General features: G+C 35.1%; 1 protein-coding gene across 3 annotated transcripts in view; it reads left to right on the top strand.

The window, feature by feature from the left end:
• Nucleotides 1–2,985: 2,985 nt before the first annotated feature.
• The window catches only part of samd13 (sterile alpha motif domain containing 13), an 84,799-nt gene continuing 80,858 nt past the window's right edge, over nt 2,986–6,926 (top strand). The window contains exon 1 of one of the 3 annotated variants that reach the window (XM_051932491.1): nt 2,986–3,429. The gene's annotated coding sequence lies outside the window, so the exon portion shown is untranslated. The remainder of the gene's footprint in view (nt 3,430–6,926) is intronic. The other 2 variants (XM_028811550.2, XM_051932492.1) reach the window with 2 other exon arrangements.

Below are 6,926 nucleotides of genomic sequence, written 5' to 3'. Positions count from 1 at the left end.
ACTCGCTTAATTCAATTCAGGGTCATGGGAAGACCTTAAGGTATCTATGTAGCAACAGTGGGTTCAAAGTAAGAAACAACCCTGGACAGAGCACTAATCCACTGCTTACACGTTCTATCAAGTGGCACCCATTCAGAATCTTTGGTTTTCCTCTACCAAAGATGTGTATCAAACCCAGGCACTATCAAGGGCCGGAAATAAGAGGCAAGATTCCAGCTTGGCATGCTAGATCTGTGAGGCACTGCGCCACTTTGTCACCCAGAATATTTTATAATATAAAATTCTCCAAACACATTTTAATCCAGTTTAGGGGCACCGGGGGCTGCAGCCAGTCCTAGCAGCACCAGCCTATCCTTTCTGACACTTGAACAGGGCCCATTTAGAATCAATGATTAACTGAACCTGCATGTGTTTGGGGACGTGGAAAGAAAACGTACACAGACTTCCACGTGGACATTAAAGAGACACAACCCAGAATGCTGACTTTGCATTGTGTCACTCGGTGTATTCTATTGTTTGCTGAAAATATTTCTATTGGTTGTGTCATTTCTGTGCTTAGTGTCATTATAGTTTTAAGCCAAATTGTATTTTTTCAGCATAGAAATGTTACTTAAATCTTTGGTATATAGTTAGGTATTTTGTATGTCCTAATATAAACACAATTCACACTTATTAGAGATATTCATAATTTGACGTAAATACCTGGGCAATGCTCATTATGTATATTAAAATGTATAAAATTCAACATTCAACCAAGTGCAGAACTGTATCACAAGACGGATTACTGCACTTCTGTTTCCTGTGTAATAACAGTTAATATTTTTAAAACCACAAATTCCTCTCCCTACTCTCCGAAAATATTCTATAAAGACTGAACACCTCTCTGGGATATTACTAAATTACTAAAAGTAATAATGTTAAGGATCCCATCTAATGAACTTAAAAAAAACATTGGAGAATAGAAGGATACAAGGCCAGTTACTGGGAAAGTTGTGACGACTGTAGGCAATGATAAGATCATGACACTCTGGTTTATCTACAAGGCCTGCTCTTTTATCCAGGATGGATTCTTGCTTTGTTCAGTTTGTCTCCCAGTGTCCTTTGACACATTAAGAGAATTTTAAAAGAAGATGGCTAGTTTTTTATTTTATCATGTGCCTTTTAATGATAAAAACGATCTGCCTTATATATTAGATCTGTATGATAGGACACTGAATACATTAACACCTCATAGCTGTTTGTTACCCCTATCTTAAGTTTAATTAGCAGCTCTAATCATTAAAAAAAACTAAACAGAGCTTTGATGTTAAAAAGTCACCCCTCAGGGTCCCAATACTAACCCTTATGTTTTTGGTTTTATATGTTTCTTTTTTGCTTTTTTAGAGTACCTAAAATATATTCCAATTGAGGTACTTATTTAAAGTTTGTATTTTAGCTGAAGTTGAAGTCTGAAATGAAAGATTAGTTTAAAGTATAATATGATCTGTTTTTAATGTGTAATCTTAATATTGATTTTAAAGCAGATTTTAAAAGTTCTTTAATATATTTGTTTAAAATATTATTATCAGAACTTTTGTAGTATGTATGAATATACTTAATTATTTAGCGACAGAATGGAGATAGGTGCAGATGTATTAAAAAAGATCTTATTTTAGGAGTTAGTGTGCCAGCGCCTTGCCCTTGTTGTATTAACTCTTCAACCCTAACTTTATAGCATTTTGATCAGGTTAGATTCTCCTGGGTCTGGACCTCCAGAGTGCCACTCCATCGAGGAGGTTATCGCTTTACATTATACGTCAGTGATATTTCGCCCAGTTACACCGTGGTTAAGATTAGGGTTGTGGGAGAAGTTATTTGAGTCAAGTCATGTAAACCTTGTGACAAAAATGTGCAAATCAATTGGCTGTCCAGCAGAAATCCTAAATCTGAAAAAACGCACAACGGGCTGCTTCCCAATATATCAGCCCTCCAATCACGTGCCCCTCACACGGTGTGTGATCTGCATATAGGAAGGGGCAACTCTGCTTGCAAGACTTCCTGTTTTTGAAGGCGACTCTCAGCGTTCCTCCTATTCTTGACTCCTTCTCCTCCTCATCCTCTAGTGTCTCTACCTCGGTTGCTCAGCACTTCCTCTGTCGATCGAGTCACCATAGGCAAACTAACCAATCAGGTTGCTCAGAGGGACCAGACCCACCCATGCACAGGCACACACAGAGTAGTGTTTTGTTATATATTAGAAGATCATTTATGCACAATAAATTGTAGCATTGTAGGATTGTATCATTAGCAACATCAGTAATTGCTACATTGTCTATTATACAACGGTTTACTCCCCAATACAGCAGACTTTTTTATTTCTAACTAAGAGCGCCTGTTCAACGTAACTCCACAAACATAAACAATCCTTAAATGTCAAACCTGTTCATCCCCGGCTGCAAGCAAGAACTTACCCAGCAGGGTGGGATGCCAGTTGCACACAGTGGCCCCTCCAAACACATTCACGCACTCATGACGGGACAATTAAAGTGACCTGTTCATCTAAAACACGTATCACAGGGATGTGGGAGGACATTAGAAGAGAAAAACGCAAGCAGGCACTGCCAGAGCATAAAAACTCCAAACAGATGAGGGGCAGGTCGACTGTGCCGGCCGGCTCACTTTAAATTGGTAGATACGATAGATAGATAGATAGATAGATAGATAGATAGATAGATAGATAGATAGATAGATACTTTATTAATCCCGATGGGAAATTCACAATATCTCTAAATTGAAGTATAATTATTGTAATACAACATTGATTATATATAATCAGTATCTTCAAACTGTTGTGTTTAACGTAAAGCAATTATTCATTTCAGAACTGATTGTTGCCAGAATTCTAAATGTAAAAATAAATCACTTGGAGTGAAGGATCGGTATACAGTAGTGACCCAAAATGCATTCCCAGACAAACGGGCCTTTGCTAATTTTACTTTAATCGAATCTAAATTTTAAAAATATAGATTCCAAGTGAACTCTGTTGCTCACCATCTCCGTATCTGACTCTTTAGTGTTACTTGGAGGAAATTCATATAAAAAGTTGTAACAATAAATGCATGCGGACTCCGTTGTGAAAACTATAATAAACGTTTCTTCAAGTTTGCATAGTATGATTTCGTTTTGAGCGAAAGAATCACGACACATTCTGAATTAATTCGTATTAAGCTATTATTAGTTTTGCGTTATTTTAAAATATACATAACACAATGTTAACTTCGCCACCGTTTCTCCATACTATTTCCACAAAACACTACAACAACCAGAATTCTGTGCGCCCGACAGCTTTTGTGTGATTGGCTTCCACGAGCGATCTTGTAGGGATCCGTGCATGTGAGTTTAGTTCTGGGAGGAAGCTTTTCTCGGTATCTACTCTAATCAGAAAAAGAGGTTAGTGCACATTTCATTTTCTTGTAAAACACACAGAAAAGGAAAACTTTGTGTTATGTATTTGTTTCTTTTGATGTATAATATTTATTATTAATTATGACGTTTAAAATGTGTTTATTTAATTTTATTATATTTTAAACGTCTACACTGTCGTATGCTATGGACTAACCCTTGCTGCTATTTTTCTATGTGGAATGAAATACTAAAGAGTGGTAGAAAAAAGGGACTCAAAAATATTTGTATACATACATGGAAAGAAAGGTTCAGTCATATTGTTATCATACATATTGCTACACATGCAGTTCTTAAATTATAAATACACTTAGAGCAGTATACATTTTAATAGGCAGTATTTATGACGTATCTAAGATAACGCATTTAGGTAGGGCGCAAAGTAATCATTTCTTTCATTGTTTGTATTTTCAAAGTAGTATTCATCTAGACAGCTGACCATTTCGAGACTATGTACAAAATTAATCGTGTATTTTTCTAAACCTTACTTTCCGAGCAAAATCATAGTTTTAGTTTCATTTTTAAACTTAATTGACAACTAAAACATGAAACAAAATACAGTAATATAGAAGACCTTTTGCCAGCCAATGTAACGTTTTACTTGTCGACTGCATTAACTAAATTTTAAACAGCTGATCTTTCTATTTGAGTTAGAATAAAACTGAAAATTCAATGCATTTCATGTAGAGAAGCAGCAAAAGTTTGATATCACTAATGCCCCGTCGTCGCGTTCTTGCATTTTTGTCTTACGTTGCTGTGAGAAGTTCATCTTTCGCTGTAAGGTCCATTCCAGTGCCGAAGTGAACTAGCAAAAAGCTGCGTCGTTGGGTAGCACAGTACAGATCCGCCAGACCCAGAGACAAGCTGGGTGCCTCCAAAGGGATTTCATTTGGTTGTTAATTGCTAGAATGTACTTAGTTTTGAATTTTAAAAAGTTAGTGTTGTTAAGTGATTTTTGTATCCTATACATTTTGTTTAATATTTTCAGATATCAAAACATGAGAAAACAAACAATACACAGTACACGTATATACGTGCATTATCTTAATCTGTATGGATATATATGGATAGATATGCAAACGAATAAATCATATTTGTATATTGTTATATGTCAATGCGTTTGTGTGATATGTGTACATATGTGTTGTATGTGTGTATATATATATATATATATATATTATATATATATATATATATATATATATTTATAATATATATATATTTATAATATTTAAAATGTAAAGGTTTTTACCAAGCAGAAACAAATATATATGGTTAAAGGTAAATTGTGTTGCTGTGTCTCTTTTCTAAATATTATTTTAGCATTGAAATTGACCTTCCCTTGTATGTATATGTGTGTATATATTTTTGTTCCATATATATTCAGATATGTTATGTGTGTGTGTGTGTGTGTGTATATATATATATATATATATATATATATATATATATATATATATATATATATATATTATGCAAGTATAGAACATAAAGAATATAAACTCAGTGCACATACAATATTCTGCATATGTATGATGTATGTATATGTTAATGTGCACATGTTTGTACACGCAGTCTTTTACAGGGCTGGATAGAATACAGCAAATAGTCTTGTTAGAAATGTGTGTGTATTTCAGGTTACTATGAAGTTGCATGTAGGTAGGGTGTGTGCAAAAGCATACTGCTGGCAGCAACTAAAGGTTTGGGAGATCAGGGAAGTAGCTCTAATACTGTCAGAAAAGAGTTTAAGGTGTTTCCTGAAAATTATGTATAGAATGTGATGTTAGGTGCAGTTTGGGGGAGGTTGGTCATTCATAGTTTTACTTCTAGGCAGATAACATCCTGACTGTGGAAAGAAATAATTGATAACCCTGGAAGCATTAGTAATGCCTTGATGTATTCCCTTTGCTTTAGTCCCTGTAGCTACATCTAAATTACAGTACAAACTAGCTTTGCTTCCCGTCTAACACAGTGAAATCAAATTAATCAACGTAGGCCTCAGCATTACTGTTTACAGTGCACCATCTATTGGAATGCATTTTGTAATGAATGAAGTAATAAAGTGCTTTGCATTTGTCATTCTGACAGCAGGCACATCACAAACATGTAGTATTAAAATGCATTTCTAGAAATGTTTTTGCTGCGCCATGTGTTGAAAAGACAAATGCAGTGTATTTTATTACTACAAAATTTTGTGCTGCATCATCTGTTGGGACACAGAGACACACAGGCACTTTTATTAAATTGAATATGGATGTATGTGTGTACAGTGCCTGTGAAATGTATTTACCCCCTTGAAAGTTTTCTCATTTTTTTTACTATATAACATAAAATTACAGTAATTTTTTTTTTGACATTGATCAATTGAAAAAAACTCATTATGCCAAAGTGAAAACAAATCTCTGCAAAGGAGACTAAAACAATTACAAATATAAAATGCAAAATAATTGATCACATACCTTTTCACCCCCTTCATGTCAGCATTTAGTTGATGCACCTTTGCCAGCAATTCCAGCCTCGAGTCTGTGTACACAGGCTTCTCTCTCTCTCTCTACCAGTTTTGCACATTTTGATCCTGTAATGATTCCTCATTCTTCTTTGTAGAACTGTTCAAGCTGTTGTCAGGTTGCATGAGGATTGTGAGTGAACAGCCTTTATCAAGTCCAGTTTCTCAGTTGGACTGAGATTTGGACTTTGACTCAGCCATTCCAGGGCATTAACATTGTTGGTTTTAACTTTGGCTTTAAGGTTGTGGATGTTATCTTGCTGGAAAACAAATCTTCTCCCAAGGCAAGGGTTTCTTGTAGACTGCTTCAGGTTTTCCTCCAAGAGTTTGCTGTATTTTGTTGCATTCATTTTTCCCTCTACCGTCACAAGCCTTCCAGGGCCTGCAGCAAAGAAGCATCCCCACAGTATGACACTGCCACCACCATGCTTCACATTGGGAATGGTTTGGTTTTGATAATTTGCAGTGTTTGGATTATGTCAAACTTGGGGTGTTGTATGATAGTCAAAAGGCACAAATTTAGATAAAGATACATTTGCACTACTAGTTGAGTTTATTCTTGTATTATTATTTATTAATTATTGTATTATATCGAGTTAGGCATTTCCTGTAGATCTTTGAGTCATCTAATGCAGCGTTTAGGTTTGAATATGTATCAACCCAAGTTTGCTTTTTAAATTATTATTTGCACGTCATGTTGTTACACTGTGGACCCTGAGCTTCACAATTTCGTCTATCTGTATACTTGTATATGGTTGAGATGACAATAAAGTTCACTTTGACTTTGACTTCATGCGTTATTAGAGGATGATCCGAATCACTGTTTAAAATTCTGCAAAGTTTCTGAATGAAGAAAGATAAGGCAAGTGGCATCATTGATAAAATTACATGGCCAGATGAAGCTCAATTTAACCATTTAGGTGCTATAAATCAGCACAACTTTGTCTATTATTCAACAAAAAATCCTCATTTAATGATA

This window comes from Erpetoichthys calabaricus, chromosome 10, assembly GCF_900747795.2.
Source record: "Erpetoichthys calabaricus chromosome 10, fErpCal1.3, whole genome shotgun sequence".
Taxonomy (NCBI): domain Eukaryota; kingdom Metazoa; phylum Chordata; class Cladistia; order Polypteriformes; family Polypteridae; genus Erpetoichthys; species Erpetoichthys calabaricus.
The sequence above is the reverse complement of the archived record's forward strand: the minus strand, read 5'-3'. Positions and strand labels throughout refer to the sequence as shown.